Source organism: Stylophora pistillata, chromosome 1, assembly GCF_964205215.1.
Source record: "Stylophora pistillata chromosome 1, jaStyPist1.2, whole genome shotgun sequence".
NCBI lineage: Eukaryota > Metazoa > Cnidaria > Anthozoa > Scleractinia > Pocilloporidae > Stylophora > Stylophora pistillata.
Window position 1 is genome coordinate 1857501 of NC_142519.1, and position 10540 is coordinate 1868040.

Genomic DNA, 10540 nt, shown 5'->3' on the forward strand with positions numbered 1-10540 from the left:
ATTTTCTATCTTTCACCGATATTATATTTACATACACGAGCCACATGGCGTTTTCTACATTGCTGATCCTAGCCGTATGCAGAACGCGTGCTACATAAGAAACTTCGTAACAGCCCTGCTCACCATGAAGCATAGAGTCTCTGTGGCTCATGATCAGTAGTAGACCATCGGAAGGCGGAATACGAGATTCAATTCCTCATAGGCACTCAGAATTTTTCTTTATCCACACTCGTGACACTGAAGACGAAAAACATCTTTCTTTTCTTCTCTATTTGATCTCATCTCATATTCCACGGGTAACATTTCAACTACACTCAGTGCCACAGAATTAAGATTTTTAAGCCAGATAAAGTTTGACTCCCACGCTTTGACTTTAAGCCCCGCTTCTCACAAACATTTAGGAGCCTACGAGGTTAAGGAAAATATCCACATCAAATCCGTGATTGACAGATTTAAGGTTCGTCAACAAACCAATCGCTTTACGGGCATGGCGACTTTGGTAAGGCATCAGAGAAAACGCAGAGAATTGTGTCAAATCCATTTTTTGCCGAAATGCCTCAGTTTCCAGCATTAAATATTTATGCCAAAAAAACAAAACCTGCTCAAACGCCAAAATAAAAAAAAAAATAAAAAAATGAGGCTTAAACTTTTTATTGATTTGACGGGAAAGTGTCGTGATTCTGTTATCAAATTAGATGATATGCGAGCTGTAGATTTTGCCCTATCACCTCCTCATGTGCAAAAGGAAACATAAAATATTATTGAGAAGTAAGATCTTTACGTTTCGAGATGATGAAGCCATAGGTCAAAAAACAAATTCCTTGTATTTTCGGGTCATTATCAATAGCTGGGAACAGACCCTTATATAAAACTACCATGACATTTTATTCAAAACCCCCTTATGTAAATCATCATCGTTACACAGCGACAATATAGAGGTACAAATATAAAACCCCTGGATGTCAAGTACGGTTCTGACATTCACGATCGACGATCGACGATCGACGATCGACGATCGACGATCTATAACAACATCTGCGCGCAGACCCCTAGATGTAACATTTTACCATCGCAATAAACAACTGGACACACGTTTAACATGGATGTGACATTTTAAGTTCAATTAATCAATATCAACTTCTGGGCACAGAATACGCACTGTATGTAAAGAGTTACGATCAACACAGACCCCTAACCGTAAGATACTAACATGAGTTGCAACATCTGCCTAGAGCCCATCATGTAAGACACATTGATTAAAACCCATGGATGTAAGAAACAACAAACAATATCAACATCTGGGCATAGCCCACTCGTGTAAGACACACTGATATAAACCCCTGAACGTAAGGACCAACGATCAATATGAACATCAGGGCAAAGCTTATTCGTGTAAGACACATTGATATAAACCCCTGAACGTAAGGAACAACGATCAATATCAACATCTGGACACATTCCTTCATGTAAAACACACTGATATAAACCCCTGAATGTAAGACCCCTGATTTTAAGAACCCCTGTATGTAAGAACCCCTGATTGTAAGAACCCCTTATTGTAAGAACCCCTGTTTGTAAGAGCCCCTGATTGTAAGAACCCCTGATTGTAAGAACCCCTGACTGTAAGACCCCTGATTGTAAGAACCCTTGATTTTAAGAACCCCTGTTTGTAAGAACCCCTGATTGTAAGAACCCCTGATTTTAAGAACCCCTGATTGTAAGAACCCCTGACTGTAAGAACCCCTGACTGTAAGACCCCTTACTTTAAGAACCCCTAATTGTAAGGACCCCTGACTTTAAGAACCCCTGATTGTAAGAATCCCTGATTTCAAGAACCCTTAATTGTAAGAGCCCCTGACTGTAACACCCCTGATTGTAAGAACCCCTGATTTTAAGAACCCCTGATTGTAAGAACCCCTGATTTTAAGAACCCATGTTTGTAAGAACCACTGACTGTAAGACCCTGATTGTATGAACCCCTGATTGTAAGACCCCTGATTGTAAGAACCCCTGATTGTAAGAACCCCTGATTGTAAGAACCCCTGATTTTAAGAACCCCTGATTGTAAGAACCCCTGATTGTAAGAACCCCTGATTGTAAGAACCCCTGATTTTAAGAACCCCTGATTTTAAGAACCCCTGTTTGTAAGAACCCCTGTTTGTAAGAACCCCTGTTTGTAAGAACCCCTGATTTTAAGAACCCCTGACTGTAATAACCCCTGATTGTAAGACCCTTGTTTGTAAGAACCCCTAATTTTAAGAACCCCTGATTTTAAGAACCCCTGTTTGTAAGAACCCCTGTTTGTAAGAACCTCTGTTTGTAAGAACCCCTGATTGTAAGAACCCCTGACTGTAAGAACCCCTGATTGTAAGACCACTGTTTGTAAGAACCCCTGTTTGTAAGAACCCCTGTTTGTAAGAACCCCTGATTTTAAGAACCCCTGACTGTAAGAACCCCTGATTGTAAGACCCCTGTTTGTAAGAACCCCTAATTGTAAGAACTCCTAATTGTAAGAACCCCTGATTGTAAGAACCCCTGACTGTAAGAACCCCTGATTGTAAGAACCCCTGACTGTAAGAACCCCTGACTGTAAGACCCCTGACTTTAAGAACCCCTGATTGTAAGAACCCTTAATTGTAAGAGCCCCTGACTGTAACACCCCTGATTGTAAGAACCCCTGATTTTAAGAACCACTGACTGTAAGACCCTGATAGTATGTATGAACCCCTGATTGTAAGAACCCCTGATTGTAAGAACCCCTGATTGTAAGAACCCCTGATTGTATGAACCCCTGATTGTAAGAGCTGCTGACTGTAAGACCCCTGATTGTAAGAACCCCTGATTGTAAGAACCCCTGATTGTAAGAACCCCTGATTGTATGAACCCCTGATTGTATGAACCCCTGATTGTAAGAACCCCTGATTGTATGAACCCCTGATTGTAAGAACCCCTGATTGTATGAACCCCTGATTGTATGAACCCCTGATTTTAAGAACCCCTGATTGTATGAACCCCTGATTGAAAGAACCCCTGATTGTAAGAACCCCTGATTTTATGAACCCCTGATTGTAAGAACCCCTGATTGTATGAACCCCTGATTGTATGAACCCCTGATTGTATGAACCCCTGATTGTATGAACCCCTGATTGTAAGAACCCCTGATTGTATGAACCCCTGATTGTAAGACCCCTGATTCTAAGAACCCCTGATTGTAAGAACCCCTTATTGTAAGAGCCCCTGACTGTAAGACCCCTGACTGTAAGACCCCTGATTGTAAGAACCCCTGATTTTAAGACCCCTGATTGTAAGAACCCCTGACTGTAAGAACCCCTGTTTGTAAGAACTCCTGTTTGTAAGAACCCCTGACTGTAAGACCCCTGACTGTAAGACCCCTGATTGTAAGAACCCCTGACTTTAAGACCCCTGATTGTATGAACCCCTGATTGTAAGAACCCCTGATTGTAAGAACCCCTGACTGTAAGACCCCTGATTGTAAGCACCCCTGATTTTATAAACCCCTGTTTGTAAGAACCCCTGACTGTAAGACCCCTGATCGTAAGAACCCCTGATTGTAAGAACCCCTGATGGTAAGAACCCCTGACTTTAAGACCCCTGATTGTAAGAACCCCTGATTGTAAGACCCCTGATTTTAAGAACCCCTGATTGTAAGAATCCCTGACTGTAAGACCCCTGATTGTAAGAACCCCTGATTGTAAGAACCCCTGATTGTAAGACCCCTGATTTTAAGACCCCTGATTGTAAGAAACCCTGATTGTAAGAACCCCTGATTGTAAGAACCCCTCACTGTAAGACCCTGATTGTAAGAACCCCTCTTTGTAAGAACCCCTGATTGTAAGAACCCCTGATTTTAAGACCCCTGACTCTATGAACCCCTGAATGTGAAACTAGCTGGTAGCCCATAAAGCGTGAGGTTGTGAGTTAAATTCCTACAGTGCACAGCATTTATTCTTTTTTTTTTCTCTTATCAACGGAGATATCTCTGCATAAAAAATATATGGAAAGACAACATTTGCCTTTCCTATGCTTGTATTTAAAAAATCATGTGGAGCGAGTAAGTCGACCGAGAATTCGTAGAGAACGTCGACAGATTTTGATTCAACTTTGCTTAACTTCGGAATGATGTTAATTCTTGTGCTACTGTCAATTTCATTACGAAAATACTACTTTTCAAGTTTGACAAGTGCTTCGCTTCATTGTAAATTGAAAATCAAAATTACTGAAATCAAAATTGCTTATATAAAATTGTCATAACTGCCGACAGTATAATAACACCTTTATTTAGACATGATAATGTTTAAAGCTGAACAGCTTGTGGGGTCTTGTGTAAATGAAAATAAACTCTAAATTAAATAAATTCAAATTATAATAACACCTTTATTGACAAGTGCTTCGCTTCATTGTTAATTGAAAATCAAAATTACTGAAATCAAAATTGCTTATATAAAATTGTCATAACTGCCGACAGTATAATAACACCTTTATTTAGACACAATAATGTTTAAAGCTGAACAGCTTGTGGGGTCTTGTGTAAATGCAAATAAACTCTAAATTAAATAAATTCAAATTTATTTCAGGTGTGTGGCTGGATTAATAGGAAGGGGGGTATTGTAGTTGTGAGAACCAATATTAATGATCAGAAATGAATGAATGGATAATATCAACTATTAACTGAGGGAGTTTGAGCCTTTATTGTTTGGATTATCACTGAGCAAACCTTTCAAAATAAGTTTTGCTTTAAAGACCCTCTACAGTGTATGAAAGAAGAAATTATTGAGGCCACCATTACATATCGACGAAAAGAACTTTGCTTTCATTTCATTTCATGCGCATAGTTGTTTGTAATCTTGTTGATACTGAAATCAAAATGATGTGAAAACCGCCAACAGTAGTTCCCTTGGGGCAACCCTAAAACCCGGAATCCAGAATTCTTTAACCCATTAATGGCCGCAGCTTTTGTGGAAAACTGTGTTTTGAAGCTAGTCGAGCAGATTTCGGGTCACTGTTCAAGTAGGTGCTCAAATTCGTGCTCCAGGGTTAAAAGTGATGACATCACAAGGCGTAGAAAGGGTGTGGGTCCCCATGGGCGCATACGGGCGCACTGGACGTCAATGGGTTAAATAAGTTGTGAAAACCTATCTATTGCAAGAAAAGAAATGAATGGATACAATAAACCGTTAATTTAGTTAATTTAGAGTGCGAGCCTTTATTTGTACCATCACTGAGCTAACCCATCCGTTTTGCTTTCAATGAATGATTTCTTACTTTGTGTCACATGGCAATAATCATCACCTCCCGTTTAATTCAGTTAATCAAGTTGCGAGATTCACTTATAGTTTATTATTATACAGTGAGAAATGTTGAATACACTTATATTTGCCTAGTGCTGAACCTGGACCTCATTCACTTTTATTATTAGTTGTATTGACAGCATCAAAAGACATGCAAATAGACAAACTATTGATAATATATCTTATAACATTTTTGAAGAAAAAACAACATCAAGGAAGGGAAATGAAGTTTAATTTGAATAAAACCCATCCACAACTTGTATCACAACTTAAATTGTTGTATTGCTTATAAAAATATGAATTACAATATGGGTAATCCATAATAACTTATTAAAAACAAATAACTAAAAATTAAATAGAAATGAAAATTTATTGATTAAGTTCAACAATTGAGATTTTACTACAAAAATACAAATTATTAATTCTTGAAAGTCTGCAGAAAACAGAAAATACGTTTTAATGAAATAAATTCTTCAAAAAATCTGCACTTTTTCCTTCAAGTTTTGAAATAGTAACAATACTTCATTTCAAACCACTTACGATACTTACAATTCTACTATCTCCATCACAGTCACGCTCATTATTACGGGGATATTTACAAGATTCCTACAAAATATATAAAACAATCAAGTTTTAATCATTTGTGTTTTGATCACCTATGTCTTCAAAGTTGTTTTCCACATGAAAGGTTTACTATTCACTTAAAAACGACTTGTAATGGATAATTTTTCAAATACATCATAAAAAGTAATTACCCCTTCACTAAACCTTGCGAGCCTTCTCTTGTGGACCAATCAGGGGTCTTACAATCAGGGGTTGTTACAATCAGGGGTTGTTACGATCAGGGGTTCTTACAAACAGGGGTTCTTACAAACAGGGGTCTTACAATCAGGGGTTGTTACAATCAGGGGTTGTAACAATCAGGGGTTCTTACAAACAGGGGTTCTTACAATCAGGGGTCTTACAATCAGGGGTTCTTACAATTAGGGGTTGGTACAATAAGGGGTTCTTACAAACAGGGGTTCTTACAAACAGGGGTTCTTACAAACAGGGGTTCTTACAAACAGGGGTTTTTAAAATAAGGGGTTCTTACAATCAAGGGTTCTTACAAATAGGGGTTCTTATAAATAGGGGTTCTTAAAATCAGGGGTTCTTACAGTCAGGGGTTCTTACAATAAGGGGTTCTTACAATAAGGGGTTCTTACAATCAGGGGTTCTTACAAACGGGGTTCTTACAATCAGGGGTTCTTACAATCAGGGGTTCTTACAAACAGGGGTTCTTACAAACAGGGGTTCTTACAATCAGGGGTTCTTACAAACAGGGGTTCTTACAAACAGGGGTTCTTACAAACAGGGGTTCTTACAATCAGGTGTTCTTACAATCAGGGGTTCTTACAAACAGGGGTTCTTACAATCAGGGGTCTTACAGTCAGCGTTTCTTACAATCAAGGGTTCTTACAATCAGGGGTTCTTAAAGTCAGGGGTTCTTACAATGAGGGGTATTAAAATCAGGGTTCTTAAAATCAGGGGTTCTTACAGTCAGAGGTTCTTACAATCAGGGGTTCTTACAATCAGGGGTTCTTACAATAAGGGGTTCTGACAAACAGGGGTTCTTACAAACAGGGGTCTTACAATAAGGGGTTCTTACAATTAGGGGTTCTTACAATAAGGGGTTCTTACAAACAGGGGTTCTTACAATAAGGGGTCTTACAATCAGGTTCTTACAATCAGGGGCTCTTACAAACAGGGGCTCTTGCAAATAGGGGTTCTTACAAACAGGGGTTCTTACAAACAGGGGTTCTTACAAACAGGGGTTTTTAAAATCAGGGGTTCTTACAATCAGGGGTTCTTACAAACAGGGGTTCTTACAAACAGGAGTTCTTAAAATGTCACATCCATGTTAAACGTGTGTCCAGTTGTTTATTGCGATGGTAAAATGTTACATCTAGGGGTCTGCGCGCAGATGTTGTTATAGATCGTCGATCGTCGATCGGCGATCGTCGATCGTGAAGGTCAGAACCGTACTTGACATCCAGGGGTTTTATATTTGTACCTCTATATTGTCGCTATGTAGCCATGATGATTTACATAAGGGGGTTTTGAATAAAATGTCATGGTAGTTTTATATAAGGGTCTGTTCCCAGCTATTGATAATGATCCGGATACTCTAACCGTGTTCATTCGTGTTCGTGAAAACGGTGCAGCTCTTAAACATGAATGTAAAGTTGGCTGTTATATATTTGCAAAACTTATGGAAATAACCCCGGAGTAACGGAAAAGTATCATAACGAAGAGACCTTGCTGGAACTGACTATAGCCCAGACAAAACAAACGCGTATAAAATTGAGACGGAGTCCATGTCAAGTCTACTTGAATTACAGATTTGTCTACCGTTACCATATTGTTTATCGAACTGGGAAGTCCTTTATAGCGAAATCTCAACGCAAGCAACAACCGTTTCAGAATTTCCCATCTTTCACTGATATTTTATTTACACACACGAGTCACATGACGTTTTCTACATTGCTGATCCTAGCCGTACGCAGAACGCGTGCTACATAGGAAACTTCGTAACAGCCCTGCTCACCATGGAGCATAGAGTCTCTATGGCTCAGTAGTAGACAAGCGGAAGGCGGAATACGAGATTCAATTCCTCATAGGCACTCAGAATTTTTCTTTATCCAACGCTCGTGACAAGACGAAAAACATCTTTCTTTTCTTTTCTATTTTATCTAATCTCATTTTCCTTGAGTAACATTTTAACTACACTCAGAGCCACAGAATTAAGATTTTTAAGCCAGATAAAGTTTGACTCCCACGCTTTGACTTTAAACCCGCTTTTCACAAACAGCTAGGAGCCTGCAAGGTTAAAGAAAATATCCAAATGAAATCCGTGATCGACAGAAGGTTCGTCAACAAACCAATCGCTTTACGGGCATGGCGACTTTGTTAAGGCATCAAGGAAAACCCAGAGATATGTGCCAAATCCATTTTTTCTGAAATGCCTCAGTTTCGAGTATTAAATATTTATATCGAAAAATAAAAGAACGGAAAGCTCGCGCAGAAAAGTAAGGCTTTGGATACATTCCATGGGCCAAAAAACCCTTTTCTTTCACCGGGAGGTAATTCTAAGGTGACCGACAAGAAAAGCCTTCTTCAATAAGGGAGCATTGATAATTATTTACCTAGAGGGTGGGCTATTATGATTTTGAGGGGGTCACTCTTTTTCCCTATTATGATTTGGGGGGGGGGGCTGTGAAAAATTTCCAACAAAAATTACATGGAGCATAGGGGGGGCAACCATTTTTTCCCTTAAGAAAAATGAAATGAAAATATGCTGTTGGACGCTCTTATAACTCCTTCTTTTATTTCATTTCGAAAAAGTGTTGATACAGAACTAGAGTATGAAACTTGATGCATGACGCCCACTTCTTGTGCTACAAGGTCTCTTTGCGAGTGACTCAAACTCACTCTCGTCGCCCCCCTCACTCTCGCTCTCCTCATTCTCACTCTCCTCACACTCGCTTTCCTCACTCCCTAAGACAGTGTCGTTGCCTTCATCATCATCATCATCATCATCATCATCATCATCTGAGACTGCTTCTGGCTTTGTAAAAGACGTTGCCCTGTTACAGTCATGGTTCTCAATGCCTCAGCCCTAGTCTCTTTCAAACGAGTGGTAATCGATCAGTTCCATGTTTTCTTTTCGCAGCTTTTTTCTCCAAGTTAAGGAGTGATTCTTCAAATACAAGTCAAGTTCCGAAACGTAAAGAGAATTTAGCCCTTCAGTCAGAAGAAGCTCCTCCCAATTGTAATCTCCATAGCTCTTAGATGCTCTCGCGCGCCTCTTCTGAGCAGTTTCCTGAATTTGTAGATTTTTGCAATAGGATAAGTGTTTTAAATGGTCTATGTTATTCTGAACCAGCTCCTCAGAAACCACAAAAACTATAGAAAATTCAGCTATCTCTTTTGCTGTTGCCGACTTTCCTTCAGCGAAATTTTTTTTAATTTGTACCCTTGGCATGTAGTTGTCCACTGGTCAAGGCTTTCCATCCAAACATGCAAGAGATTCAAAAACACTTTTATATCTGGATGTCTCGATAACTGGGAAAGGGCACGGAATCCTAGTGTCCATCACAGAACCAAGCCAGCCATTGCCACACGAAACGCGCTTTCTTCCTTTCTTTACTATGCAGGCATCCTTGATAAACTCCATGTATAGTTCTCCAATATCATAATGATAACTAATATAGTCACAAATTTTGACAACATAGTTCAGTATAGCCGGGTACATTAGTTTTTGAATTTTCAGGTGTTTTTATGAAATCATGGAGCTCGCTATTAAAAAAGAAAGCCTCCATATCTTTTTCGGTTACAAATACCTTACACAGTCTGACAGAACGGGTGCATCATCAATGCGTAAAGCTATTTCATTAGCAACTCTCCATGCGTTTCTTTCAATTCTTTCATCTTTGTGTTTTTCATAGTCTTTCAGTGTCATCTTCTCGATTTCTTCGTCTGATTTGTCATGGAATCTTGGAAAATATTCCCATCTTATTGATCCACCATCAATAACTGCATGTCCTACTGCCTAATTTGTTCTTTCTGCTTCTCCTTGGCCTCTGTCTTCTTGTGCTCTACGAACCCTGATGCGGTAGTCAGAGTTCCAAAGTTCCAAATCCTTGATAACTCGGCTAATTACCAATAAAGCTCAATATAGCTGTCACAAGATTTTGATATGGCTAAGGGTGAGTTTGACATGTTGTACTTATGTGCTGGGGGGGGGGGCTATGAAATTTTCTTTTGATAAATTAACATCTCTTGAGGAGGGGTCAGAAAAAAAACCCTGAGATGATCAGGGGGGGTGGGGGTTCAAAAAATGAAAGGAAAAAAGTGAGGAAATCATCATAGCCCACCCTCTAGATAAATTATGAATGCTCCCTAACTTGATTTGACGTGTTCCAAACTAAGTGTTTTGCCATCAGCATTGAATTCTTAACAATTGATTTGAAAGATACGCGAAAACGTAATAACAGAGTATAAACAAACTATGAATCTTGTAATACTCAGTGGGTTTAGATTTGCCCGGGCTGCGATTAACCCTCTTGCCTTGTTATAGCTCTCATAGGTGCCTGACTAAACCTGACAAAAGAAAACGATGAGCGATGGAAACGAAACATGTCTGTTACCGCAAATATGGTCGCATTTGGGGGTCGCACTAAGTTATGTGG

General features: G+C 39.4%; 1 long non-coding RNA gene across 2 annotated transcripts; it reads right to left on the reverse strand.

The window, feature by feature from the left end:
* Window positions 1–5524: 5524 nt before the first annotated feature.
* On the reverse strand, window positions 5525–6204 carry LOC148740774 (uncharacterized). 2 transcript variants are annotated; one of them, XR_015993109.1, is made up of 3 exons: window positions 6065–6204; window positions 5859–5915; window positions 5525–5742 (listed from the first exon to the last, which is right to left on the reverse strand). It is a non-coding gene; the product is annotated as an uncharacterized LOC148740774 (long non-coding RNA). The 2 variants fall into 2 exon arrangements; XR_015993105.1 differs by having other exon boundaries at window positions 5859–6204.
* Between the last annotated feature and the right edge of the window lie 4336 nt (window positions 6205–10540).